Source organism: Eulemur rufifrons, chromosome 7, assembly GCF_041146395.1.
Source record: "Eulemur rufifrons isolate Redbay chromosome 7, OSU_ERuf_1, whole genome shotgun sequence".
Lineage (NCBI taxonomy): Eukaryota > Metazoa > Chordata > Mammalia > Primates > Lemuridae > Eulemur > Eulemur rufifrons.
Genome location: NC_090989.1, coordinates 280953342 through 280967552, shown reverse-complemented (window position 1 = coordinate 280967552; position 14211 = coordinate 280953342). Strand labels below are relative to the sequence as shown.

Genomic DNA, 14211 nt, shown 5'->3' with positions numbered 1-14211 from the left:
GTTCAGAGGGGAAACTTGAAGATGCCAGGAAGCCGTAAATCTACTTCCCAAGGATGTAAGAGCAGAGCTGGCCCAAAGAAAGCAAGATGCTCCTCCCTGAGCTGGTCACAAGGGGCAAACGGGATCATGGATTTGAGTTCTGACAAAGCCTGGTGACCTTGAGCACCGTCCTCCCCTGCCTGGGCCTTGGTTTCCTCATTTATAGAATGATTTGAGATGCAGGGGAGGCCAACAAGATAACCCATGATAGTTCTTGCAGCCTCGCCACTCTGGAACCACTGCCAGGGTCCCTCAGGGACACAGGAAGGTGTGGGAGAAGGTCTGGGCTCCTCTTGGCACGGCCTCCCCAAACTGCCACGGAAGGAAGCCTGGGCAGGCACACGCCACCCACCTGCCATGGCTCATCCAAGAGTGACATCTGGCCTGATCCTGCTGCCCAGCCAGGGTGGCCAGGGCTGCTAACCCAAGGAAGGGCCGCTCTGGGTGCTCAGGGCTTCCCAAGAACGTAAGCACGGTCATGTAAGCAAAGCGTGCAAGGCCAGCAGTCCCGCATGCCGTGGGAGCACCAGGGCCGTCCATGCGAAGGAAGCGGCACTGCCGCTGCTCACCCGCCCCGCGCAGCCCCGCCCGGGGTTGCGTCTGCTCTGAGATCCAGGAACAGTCAGAACCTCGGGCTCAAGACACTGGCTGGTGTCCTCCCTTCCCACGCTGTTCCTTACACTTCCCTAGGTCCTGCTAAGGGACCAAGACACTGGCTGGTGTCCTCCCTTCCCACGCCGTTCCTTACACTTCCCTAGGTCCTGCTCCCTAAATGTGCCCTCGTCTTAGCCGTATTAAATCTTCTGTGTTCTGACGTCCCCCACTCAGCTCATCCCACTCGGCCCTCTCCCGGACGGAGTCTGCTGTATTCCTCTGATAGAAGAAAAATGCAAAGGGTGAATAGTATTTGCCAAGTCCCCAAAGACAGCCAGACACTGTCAGCTGCCCCTTGACAACCTCTAGTGCCAACATTTCCTCTCTGGATGATAGATGAGGAAACTGAGGCTCGGAGGGGTACCGTCCATGTCCCTACTACGCTTTGCGTCTGCATCTGCCTTCCTGCAAAGCCTGTGACCCATCCCCCCCTCCATGCCACCTTGGACAGTGGGGCGACGATTTGTACGGGGGTCCCAGCAAGCAGAACTTTGCCCAGTTCTGGAAGGACCAATGAGGAGTGTGGTGTCTTCCTCAGACTCGCACAGTCCTCTCAAGCAACTCCTTGGGCCAGACTCAGGCTCCAGCTTCAGACATTTGGTATCTTTGAGATGCTGTCAGCTCACAGGCTAGTTCACCAAAACGCCGGGGCAGAGACAGGAGGCGGAGGAACCACCGCGGGAATGACGCAATGGTTCTGCCTGCCCAGGGCCTGGGAACTGAAATAGCTTCAGAGCGCCGTTCCTCTAGGAAGAATTAAAGAAATAAATGGGGGCCTGGAAAACAAGACCAGCAGGAGGTCGGGGGGAATGACAGACAACTCGGAACATGGAGCCACTGAGGACACACAGAGGAGCCAAGAAGTCAGGATCTGCACCCTGAGCCCGGAGCGCCAAGCCAGACGCTGGGGATTTACTGCTGAATTCAGGCTCTCTGTGGAACCAGACTCCAAGTCACATGTCCCACGAGGAATGGTTTGAGACCATCCCAAGAAATATTTGGGCAGCTTGAGAAGTGCAGGAACCGCTGCCCATCCCCATGTGTCAAAACAAACAAGTAAGAATTAAACCGGAGACAGCCGCTCTGAGACTTGCTCCCCACCACTCTGTCCTCCCCTGGATGGGCTCATGTCCCACTGAGCCCCTGATGCTGTCGTCAGGGAGAAGGAGCCCGACTTGTTGGCAGGGGTCGTTGCTCACTCTTTGGGCTGTATACTAAGCCTCGTTGTCATTTATGGCCATTTTGTCACCTTTATCTTGTCATTTGTGGCTGGCAACAATATCCACAGTGAGTTGAGGTTTGCTTTCTGTCTCTTTTATTCTTTTGTCCTCTTTCTTACCCTCTCTCTCTCATAATTAAAAATTCCATTTAACTGTTTTGTTAACAGACGCTGTCGGCTTCCTTCCCTAAACTCTTCACTGCTTCTTCCTGGAAAGCCTGGCTTTTCCCTGGCTTTCTGGTTCAGGTGTCTGCTCTTGCTCCTTGTGACTTGGGGGAGGGGGCCCTTCCCTTTCACAAAGGACATCCTCATGGGCTGGGCCTCCATGGCCCCCTACCCACTGCCAGTGATTGGGCTGGGAACGAGCATGTGATGCATTTCTGGCCAGTGGGACATGGAGGAGTGTGTGCTGGTGCGTCTCCAAAAGAAACATAAAAGACCAGAGTCAGAGGACTCCACTGCCTGACTTGAAGTCTTATTCTAAAGCAGCAGGAATTGAGACTGTGGTGTAGGCAAAAGGAAAGACAAATCAGTCAGTAGGACAGAATAGAGAGCCCAGAGACAGATCCACACGGATGTGGCCAATCGACTCTTGACAAAGGCGCCAACGGGGAAAGGAACACTCATGGTGTTGGAACAACTGGATATCTGTATGGCAAAACAGTGAACCTCAGTCCCTACCTCACACCAGGCACGAAAATTAATTGGAGCTGATTCAAAAGCCTAAGTGTAAATCTAAACTAGAAAGCTTCTAGAAAAAAAAGACAAGGAAAAAAGAAAGTGGAGCCCCTCTTCTACCCAGTGCTGTAATGTCTGCATCAGAGCCAAGGAACTGCACGCCCATGTTGAAACCCTGAGGAACCAGCCCAAACCCAGCGTGTAAAGAGAACAGGGCTTCAGGGCTGCCCTGCGTATGGCTTTCTTGTGACGTGTGATGACGCACAGTTAAGCTAATTGCACTGCGTTCTCTGTTACTGCAGCCAGAAGCATTCCCACAGAGACGGGCCTATCCTTTTGTTTTTCCACCATACAGTATACAGTTTTACACAACTGTTCCTATTCAGGCGATAAACACAAAACAGTGGAGACTGACCTTCATGTGGAGTCTGAGGGATTGCTAAACAATTTCTGCTACGACTAGATCTCTCCTTATGGGCCGACTTTGGACTCTAGCCCCAGGGGCAGGTGCCGAGGCGCCCTGACGAAGGAGCTGGGATTGTCCACTGCAGAAAGTGACCCACAGGGCAAAGTGCCTCCAAAGGACAGAGACCACATTGGACTCATTCTCATTCATACCCCCAAGGCCAAGACAGCATCTGGAACACAGAAGAAGCATAATAAATAGGTGTTGTATGAATGGATGGATAGAACAGGAAAATTCCAAGCCCCTTCCTTATTTTATTAACTCATAAGCTCGATCGGTACAGTTAAAATACAATAAGCAGTTCCTAGTTCCTTTAACAATTCCTCATAACTTACATTCTCTCATTACTTGAATCATCTCCCCAGGGGGTTGAAGAATGTGGATAGTCCCTGTGTTGGGGACAGGGCCATTAAAGCTGGCATTTCTGTGCAGCCTGACCTGCCCCCAAATCAGGACCCCCCCTCCCGCCTATGTGCCCATCGTCAGCCCTACTTCCTCCAAGTCGAACAGCAAAGATGCAGAGATGCGCTCTGGAAGCCCCTGTGATAATGTACTCAGCTTGGACAAGACGTCCCCAGCCGCTCCCATCAGCACATCACCCCGGACTGTTCAGCAGATGAGCTCTTGTCAACCAGAAGATTCCGAGAGCCTGTCTCCAAGGGAGTGGAAGGCAAGCATGGCAGCCAAGAAAAATCATTTCAAAGCACTTAAAGATGCCAGGTCAAGACGGCAGGGCGGCAGGAACACACGATGAGGCAGCTGCTGTGAAAAACAATTTGGCGGTTCCTCAAAAAATTAAACATGGAATTACCACATTACCCAGCAATTCCACTCCTAGGTGTATGCCAAAAGAATTAAAACCAGGTGTTCAAACAAAAAACGCATACACCGATGTGCACGGCAGCACTATTCACAATAGCCCAGAGGCGGAACAACCCAAGTGTCCATCAATGAACAAACAGATAAACAAAATGCGGCTGAAGAGATATTAGCCATAAACAGGAGCAACGTGCCGGTACACGCCACAACACGGATGAACCTTAAAGAAAGCCAGACACAAAAGGCCCGGAGTCTGGAAATATCCAGAATGGGCAAATCCGGAGAGACAGAAAGCAGATTACTGGGTGCTGGGGGCTGGGGGCGGGAGGGGTGGTGCAGGGTCTGGGGGGAGGGTGGCGACAGTGCTCTGGAACTAGACAGCGGTGATGGCTGCACAACATTGTGGATGTGCTAAATGCTGCTGAATTGTACATTTTAAAATAATTGAAATAGTGAATTTCATGTTATGTGTGTTTCATCACAATTTTGTTTTAAAAGCAGGGTATGGCTGCCTGGGGAGGGCAGTTGGGAAACCAGAGGAAGGGGATCTCAACTGACCAGGGTGCCTGGGGAGGCCAGCTGGGCCACCCTCTTCCTCTAAGGGAGGCTGAGTCCAGCCAGCCCCTGCAGTGGGGGTGAGGGGTTCTGGGCCCAGTCTGGAGCTCTCTTACCGCCCTGGACTCCTCCCCATTAGTCTCCTTGAAGTACCTGCCAATTTAATTTAGCCTCGGGACGTCTCCCCCAAGGACCGAAGAATCCACAGTGTCACCAAGATGATGTTGATCAACGAAAAAGATCAATCCTAACCATTATGCCGTGACAGCTGACCTTTGATTAAAACAGAGAATCGCACAAGGAATCAGATTAAAGATGTTTAAATTAATGGTGTCTGGAGCTGCTTCCCAAGAAACCCCATTTGGAAAATCTGAAGGAGAGAAATGATGCTCCCCAGCCCAGACATCAAGCCATGACCTTCTTAGCATGAAGAGGAGCTGCTTGCCAAGGGCCAAGATTTATGGGGTGGACTCCGGCAGCAAAGGAGATCTAATTACATCTCATTTGACATTTAGAATTAATAGAAATAGGCAGGAATGAAAGCCTCAAGAACAAAGCGGTTAGTGGCTGCTGCTTGCACACACTACATAGGGCCTGTACATTTGTCTTGACTTTGGGAATTCCCCTGCACAAGGCTTAGTGGGGAGCAGAACGCGCTTCCGACCACAGATGCCAAGACGTCAGTCACTCGCTTTCCTATCATCTCCCGCAGCTGAGGCGTGGGTGTGTCACAGGCTCCACCCATCAAATACACTCACCTCTGGAACCAGAAACCCAAAGAAGCTGGTGGCCCCTTAGTGGCAGTGGCAGGGGCAGTGCAGTGAGCCACAGCCTCTAGTCATCAAACGAGGGCTGCGATGGCTTCAGGGGCTTGTTTCTGCCTGGGTGGCACCAAGCATAATTCTGTACCTCATGTGTGAGCACTTAATAGTGCTGCTTAAGTCAGCAAAAATTACACTTTCGGAGGCCGAGGCGGGAAGGTCGTTTGAGGCCAGGAGTTTGAGGTCAGCCTGGACAACATAATCAGACTTCGACTCTACAAAAATTAAAAATTAAAAAAAAATTAGCAGGTGTGGCGGTGCACACCTGCAGTCTGGCTTCTCTGGAGGCTGAGGAGGGGGATTGCTTGAGATTGCGGCGAGCTGTGACTGAGCTACTGCACTCCAGCCCTGGCGACAGAGCAAGACCCTGTCTCTAAAAATAATGATAATAATAATAATCAACAAAAGTTACCTTCTGTTGCCTACAGTTAAAAACTCTGCTCCATTTCTTCTGGTAATGGCTTCCAACAGACTTCCCCCACCCAAGGAGTGGTCACGTGACCCAGGCTGAGCTAATCATATTGTCCCATTCCTCCAGCTTACAGTGATTGGTCTAGAGCTGGGCATGTGACCCACACAGAGCCAATCAACATCTTTCCCTGGGATGTTCCTACTGGGGAAGAATGTGTCTTGTCTCTGGGGTCATGGGACTGAAAGGCTATGTACTAGGGGCCAGCAGCCATGTTCCCCAGCAGTAGGGGTCATCTGCAGTAGGACAGAATGAAGGCAGCAGGGTCAAGAAACAGAGAGAGAAGCCTGACATCCTTCAAGTCCCTGCTGCCACCATACTTCCTGTGGTGTGATTGTGTGAATTAGTAACTTCCTTTTTCTTGCTTAGGCTCATTCGGGTTGGATTTCTGCCATTTGTAACAAAAATCCTAAGTAAAGAAGGGGGGAAATGTTGCTTTATTCAGGAGATACCTCATGAGCCTGTTTTTCTCTTGAGATGACAACTGACTCATGGCTAAAAGGAGAAAAATCCCTAAGCACAAAAATGCCATTGGCAGAGGCCAACACTGGTCAGTCGGCAGATATTAATTGAACATCTTCCTATGCGAGGTCCTGGCCTAACCACTTTCACTATATGTGAGACAATCCAGCATCCAGCAAGCACTCAGTAATTGCTGGGTACAGCAAGCTATTATTAGCATTGGTCCCAATAGCTCCTTGCCATTTACAGCTCCGGTGGAGGGGTTGGAAGGGGGCTGGTTCAGGGCTTGGGATGGGTTTTTTCCCCTTTTTTCCCAAACATCTCTGACTAAGGCCCCACCCCAAGTAGTTCCTCCTTGCCCTGTGAACTTAAAAAGGGAAAAATATATTTTTTGATGCAACTGGAAAACCGTGCTCACTGAGGGAGTTGATGACCTGTCTTGGAGGAAGCAATCCACTTTAAATACAGGACTTTAATAATTAAAGAGTTCCCTGAATTCCAATCGCAACATTCTTGCCAAGTCTCCCTTCCTGGGGCGGGAGTGCAATTCTGCACCTTCCTGGCCTGGAATGAGAGAAAGTGCACCACACACACAAACTCCTGTAGGGTGTTCCTCGAATTAACACATGGAACACGACAGCTTGGCCTCTGTCTGACAGTCAGGCCCCGCTCAGTGAGGCGTCACAGCCAAAAGAAACACCAGTGGGACTCAGCGGCGGCAGAGAGGCCAGTCGGTCTTTGCCGAAGACGCCTGGAGTGTCAGCGAAGGGGGAATCACACCTCACAGCCCTCGCTCAGCTTCCCATAGTCCCCTTTCAACACGTCTCCCCCCGAGGCCTCTCACCCTCACAGCTGCACCTCCGCGTGTCTCTTCCTCTCTCCCTTGCCCCAGCTCTCTTCTCCCTTGCAAATCTATCATTTTCTCCATCTAATAGCGATGAGCTCTTTCTAAAAGGCAAATAAATTTAGCGCCTTTAGACTTGTCCTATCTTCTTCACCCATTACCCCTCCTCAACCCACAAAACCTCAAAGAAAACAGTAAAATCTTCATTAAGAGGTCAGGACCGGGAAAGGCAGCAAACAGACTGCCAGTAACCTTCTCTCTTCAAAAATGGCATCAAAAAACATAAGGACAAATAAGTTCTAGGCATACATGTGTTTGGATGTGCGTAGGTCTGAAACTCAACCATAAGCCATGAACTCCCCCTTAGGGAGCAGGAGGACTGGTAAGACTCAAGCCTGTGCGTGTCCGCCTCCCAAGGGGGTGCAGTAAATGACCCCAATGCTGCCATGAGGACCCAGCACCACACGCTGACTCAGCCTCTCGGGTGATCAAGGCATTTCACCCTTCAGAAGTAAAATTTTGTCCTCTACTTGACCAATTCCTGCAATGGTGGCTCTGCTTCTCTCAGTAATTGGTAGACTAGCAGATAGAAAATCAGCAAGTACAGGATGACTGAACAAAACCATCAGCTACCTGTATCTCATTGACATTTATAGAATGTTCCACCCAACATCAGAATACACGTTCTTTTCTATTGTGAAAAATCACCAAGATACAACAAATCCTAGGTGTTAACAAACCTTAACAGATTTAAAAGGACTAAAATATATAAAGTATGTTCTGTGACCATAATGGAATTAAACTAGAGATCAATAAGGAAAATGAAAATACAATGTATCAAAATCTTTAGGATGTGGGTAAAGGAGGGGTTAGGGGAAATTTTATAGCATTAAATGCTTATATTAGAAAAGAAGAAGGTCTCAAATCAAGAATCTAAGCTTCCACTTTAAGAAAATGGAAAAAGAAGTGTAAAATAAACCCAAAATATTAATATAAGGAAGGAAATAAAGAGCTAAAATCAGGTTGGGCGTGGTGGCTCACGCCTGTAATCCTAGCACTCTGGAAGGCCGAGGTGGGAGGATTGTCTGAGCTCAGGAGTTCAAGACCAGCCTGAGCAAGAGCGAGACCCCGTCTATACTAAAAAAATAGAAAGAAATTATATGGACAGCTAAAAATATATATAGAAAAATTAGCCGGCCATGGTGGCACATGCCTGTAGTCCCAGCTACTAGGGAGGCTGAGGCAGGAGGTTTGCTTGAGCCCAGGAGTTTGAGGTTGCTGTGAGCTAGGCTGATGCCATGGCACTCTAGCCCAGGCAACAGAGTGAGACTCTGTCTCAAAAAAAAAAAAAAAGCGCTAAAATCAATAATATAGAAATCAGAAAAATAATAGAGAAAATCAATGAAGCCAAAAGCTGGTTCTTTGAAAAGATCAATAAAATAGATAAACTTACAGAAAGACTAACTAGGGAAAAACGAAAAATTACCAATACCAGGAATGAAAGGAGGGGCATCACTACAGGCCCCACAGACATTCAAAGGACAAGAAGGGAAGAGTTTGAACAGCTCTGTGCACATACACCCAACAGCTTAGATGAAATGGACAAACTCCTCCAAAACTGCAAAGTACCAAAATCACCCAAGATGAAATAGATAATCTGATTCACCCTGTAACTGTTAAAAAATCAGATTTTAGCTTAAAAATTTTTCAGAAAGGAAGACTTCATGCCCAATTATTGCTGAATTATACCAAATATTTAAAAGGGGGGAAAAAACAACTTTACTCAATAAAAGAGAATACTTTCTAACTGATTTTATGACACCAGCATTACCCTGACACCAAAACCAAAGACAACAATAAATGAATGCTACAGACCAATATTTCTCATGAACACAGATGCAAAAATCCTGAACAAAATATTAGCAAATCAAATTCAGAAACATATAAAAAGAATGCTATATCACGACTAAGTGGGGCTTATCCCAGGAACACAAGACTACTTTCATATTCAAAAGCAATCCATGTGATTCCCCATATGAAGAGAGAAAATCATATATCAATTGAGTCAGAGAAAGCATTTGACAAAATTCCATGTTCATTCATGAAAAAGCTCTCAGCAAATAGGAATGGAAGAAAATTTACTCAACCTGATAAATGGCATCTACAAAAAAACTACAGTTAACATCCTACGTCGCACTGGCGAGAGACAGAACGCTTTCGCCCATGACCGGGAGCAAGACGAGGATGTCCACGCTTGCTGCTCCTCTCCAGTGTTGTACAGGACATTCTAGTCAGTGCAGTCAGGCAAGGAAACAATGGTCCTCTAGACTGGAAAGGAAGAGCTAAAACTGTTCTCTTCAGATGACATGGTTATCAGAATAGAAAATTCTAATAAATTTACCCAAAAAAGAAAAAGCCCCAAAACTAATAAGTGAGTTTAGCATGGTAGGAGGATCAAGGTCAACAGACCAAATTCAACCTTATTTCTACTCACTAGTAATGAGCAACTGGAAATTAACATTTTTTAAAAAATAATACCATTTATAGTAGCTCCCCAAAATGAGTTACTTAGGTATAAATCTAAGAAAGCATATATAAGATCCCTATGCTGAAAACTGCAAAATGCTGATGATAGAAAGCAAACAAAACCTAAGACATGGAAAGACATGCTCTGTGCATGGATGGGAAGACCCAGCACAGTAACTGAGCTGCAGACTTCATGCAATTCCAACATAAATTGCAGCAGGTTTTTAAAAAGGTATAGACAAACTTATTCTGAAAGTTACACTGTCATGCAAAGGAACTAAAATACCTAAAACAATTTTGAAAAAGAAAAAGTGGGAGGAATCACACTACTCCATTTTAAGACTTAACATACAGGAACAGTTACCAAGACGGTGTGGTATTGACAAAGGGACACACTGATCAAAGGAACAGAATAGAAAGTCCAGAAATAGGTCCATACAATTATGGCTGATTTTTGACAAAAACGCAAAGGCATTTCTATGAAGAAAGGATAATCTTTCCCACATATGGTCTTGCAACAACTGGACATCCGTGTGTAAAAAACCAACAATAAAAAACAAACCGTGATCTAAACCTCACAACTTATACAAAAATCAATTCAAAACGAATCATAGATCTAAATTTTTTTTTTTTTTTTTTGATTTTTTTTTTTTTTTGAGACAGAGTCTCACTCTGTTGCCCAGGCTAGAGTGAGTGCCATGGCGTCAGCCTAGCTCACAGCAACCTCAATCTCCTGAGCTCAAAGGATCCTCCTGTCTCGGCCTCCCGAGTAGCTGGGACTACAGGCATGTGCCACCATGCCCGGCTAATTTTTTCTATATATATTTTTAGCTGTCTATATAATTTCTTTCTATTTTTAGTAGAGATGGGGTCTTGCTCTTGCTCAGGCTGGTCTTGAACTCCTGAGCTCAAACGATCCGCCCACCTCGGCCTCCCAGAGTGCTAGGATTACAGGCGTGAGCCACCGCGCCCGGCCATAGATCTAAATTTTTTTTTTTTTTTTTTTTTTTGAGACAGAGTCTCACTCTGTTGCCCAGGCTAGAGTGAGTGCCGTGGCGTCAGCCTAGCTCACAGCAACCTCAAACTCCTGAGCTCAAGCGATCCTCCTGTCTCAGCCTCCCGAGTAGCTGGGACTACAGGCATACACCACCATGCCCGGCTAATTTTTTTAATATATATTTTTAGCTGTCCATATCATTTCTTTCTATTTTTAGTAGAGATGGGGTCTCGCTCTTGCTCAGGCTGGTCTCGAACTCCTGAGCTCAAACGATCCGCCCACCTCGGCCTCCCAGAGTGCTAGGATTACAGGCGTGAGCCACCGCGCCCGGCCCATAGATCTAAATTTAAAAACATAAAGTCATAAAACTTTTTGAAGAAACATAGGAGAAAATATTCATGCCTGGGAGATAGGCAAAGAGTTTTTAGACATGACACCAAAAGCACAATCAATAGAAGGAAAAGTTGATAAATTGACTTCATCAAAATTAATAATGTTTGCTCTGCAAATGACAGAATGGTGTGAAAGGACAAACTACTGACCAAGAGAAAATATTTGCAAATCACATATCCCACAAAAGACTTCATGCAGAATGAGAGCTCTCAGAATTCAACACCAAAATAACCCAAAGAGGACATTAGAGAAGGCAAATGTTCAATATGTTCAGCATCATTTGCCGTCAGGGAAATGCATATTCAAGCCATGGTGAGATACCATGACACACTTAGTAGAATGGCAAGATTTAAAAAGAATACTGGGCCGGGCACGGTGGCTCACGCCTGTAATCCTAGCACTCTGTGAGACTGAGGGGGGAGGATCACTTGAGCCCAGGAGTTTGAGGTTGCTGTGAGCTGCAATGACGCCACTGCACTCTGCCTAGGGCGACAGAGCAAGACTCTGTCTCAAAATAAATAACTAAATAATAAAAATTAAAAATAAACAAAAAGAATACTGACAATTCTGAGTGCTAGCGAGGATGCAGCAGAGCTGGAACTCTCACTCAGTGCAGGTGAAATGCAAAATGGTACAGCTGCTCTGGAAAACGGTTTGGCAGATTCTGATAAAGCTCATACACTTGCCATCTGAGCCGGCCATACCACTTGGGTATTAGCCCTAAAGAAATGAAAGCTTAGGTTCACACAAAAACATATCCACGAATGTTTACAGCAGCTCTATTCCTAATCGCCAAAAACTGGAAATGTCCTCCAGCAGGAGAATGGATAGGTAAACCACGGTACACCAGTACCACTCAGCGACACGAAGGAACATGCTATCAGTACAAGCAACAACTTGCATCTGCCTTAAAAGCACTAGACTGAGTGAAAGAAGCCAGTCTCAAAGACCATTCTTTCAGGATCATTTCTATAGTACTAGAGAAGTTTCTCTGAACGCGTAGAGCACGGAAACCACCAGGAGGCGGCGCAGCGTCCTCTCCTGAGCGTGAAGCCGGTCTTGGCGTCGCTTCACTGCAACTGCCATTTGCAATCGAAGACCGCCCTTCTCTTCCTTTGGGAGAGGGAGAGGGAGAGGACAGTCTGGGATGTTCCTTTGAAAAAAGGGAAAAAAAAAAAAAAGCAGCCAGTCTCAAAAAGTTACACACTGCATGCTTCCGTTTCCATGACATCCTCAAAAATACAAAACTGTAGCGACAGAGAACAGATGAGCAGGTGCCAGAGGGTAGGGCGAGGGTGTGACCACAAAGCGGTAGTAGCATAAAGGAGCTGTTCTGATCCTGACTGCAGTGCTGGTTGTGCAAACTTATGCATGTGTTAAAATCCACACAATTTTACAGCAAAAAATAAAGTCAGTTATCCTGTATTTTAATTCAAAAAAATAACGTTTAAAAATGTGAAACCCGAAAAATGTCAGCATAGAATAGTAAGAGCTACCGATATATATTGATAGTTCTGAAAAGAACTTAATATATGTTTTTAAATAAAAATATTTTTTATCATAAAAACAAAACATGTTCATTACAGTAAATTATAAAAATCAATATTCTTTAAAACAATTTCCCGGGGATAACCACTGTTATTACCTTGGTATTTATGGCTTTTGCTACATATTATAAATTGCCCTTTATAAATCAGTACCAATGTATCTTTCTAGCTGCAGTGAGTGGAAGTCTTTATTTCCCTACATTTTCCCAAATATTGACTATTACTTTTGAAGCTTTACCAGTATGGTATATGAAAATGGTTTATATTTATTTTCATGTAATCTCTTGGTTTACTAATGAAGTTGAGTGTTCTCAACTTGCTTACTGGCCATGAAAATGGAGTTTTCTTAAAAAGCTTTAATAAATCTATCAAGAGTCCAGGTGTAATGTTAACACCCATTACTCAGCCACTCTGCGCCTCCATTTTCTCATCTGTGAAATGGGAACAATGACATTTCCCAGGCTGTTGCATTGAATTCCCCGGGGTCACCTCCCAAATGAACGCTGCCCTTGAATCCTCCACTCAGGATCTGCTTCTGAGGGCTCTGAAATGAAGCCTGCGATGTAGGCGAACATGAGCAGCGACCACCCCACACTCCAGGGAGAGAAAACTTCATTCCTGGGCCCTGCAGGCAGCTGTCCCTAAGATGGGACTTCGGCCTTTCGTCCTTAGCCCTGACCAAGTGCAGGCCCCTTCTGACTACAGTGGGGCTTTCAGCAGACATCACCTGGGGGAGACACGGCCCTGGGAATCGCGGTATCGCTTGCTGAGTGTTTTCTACGTATCCCACCGTGTGAGTCCCACACTAACCTGGCAGACAGGTCCTACTGTGATCCCCACTTTTTGGATGAGCAGATGGAAGAGTGCCTACCTGCGGACGGTGCGGCCGTCTGATGGAAACCTCCCTCTCACCTGCTCCCTCCTGGCCATCTGGGTGCCCACGGAGCCACCTGCAGAGTCTGTCCTCAGTGAAACCCAAACCCGCTGTGCAGAGGAGCCTCCTCCCTCCTGCCGGGTCTGCATAGTCTTGGCCACCCCCATTTTAAAGATTAGGGAGCACATGCAAAGGCAGGAAGTCCTGACCATGCTACCACATGGACTCACCTCGCAAACATCGCCAAGTGAAAGACACCAGACACAAAAGGCCGCATAGCGCAGGGTTCCGTGTGTATGAAATACCCAGAATGGACAAACCCATGGCGACGGGAAGCTGTCTAGTGGTTGCCGAGGATGTGGGACTGGAGGGAATGGGAAGTGACCATTTAAGGGGAGCAGGATTTCTTTTTAGGGTGACACAAATGATGGAGGTGGTGACTGCACAAAGGTGGGGTTGTACTAAATGCTTCAGAATCGTGTGCTTTAAAATGGTTAATGATTAACTTCCTGTTATATAAATTTTACCTCGACTTAAAAAGTGAACTGTAAGCGGGACAACTAACTATGTTGCCAAATGTCCAAATCAATTTATCAGAGTTTACATTCTCGCTTAATTACTGCTCGTTGTGGCAGTAACATCCAGCATCAGGAAGTGTCTTGGCCCATACTCTGCTGTGTAACAGAGTACCACTGGCTGGGTAATTTATAAACAAAAGAAATTCAGTTCTCACAGTTCTGAAGGCTGGGAAGTCCAGCATCAAGGTGTGGCATCCGGCGAGGGCCTTCATGCGTGTCATCCCAGGAGGAAGGCGGAAGGGCACGAGTATGAGAGAAAGAGAGCCCACT

General features: G+C 46.5%; 1 pseudogene; it reads left to right on the top strand.

Annotated features, from left to right (window-relative positions):
• Positions 1-11887: 11887 nt before the first annotated feature.
• Positions 11888-12093, top strand: LOC138388686 (small nucleolar RNA U3; annotated as a pseudogene).
• Positions 12094-14211: the final 2118 nt, after the last annotated feature.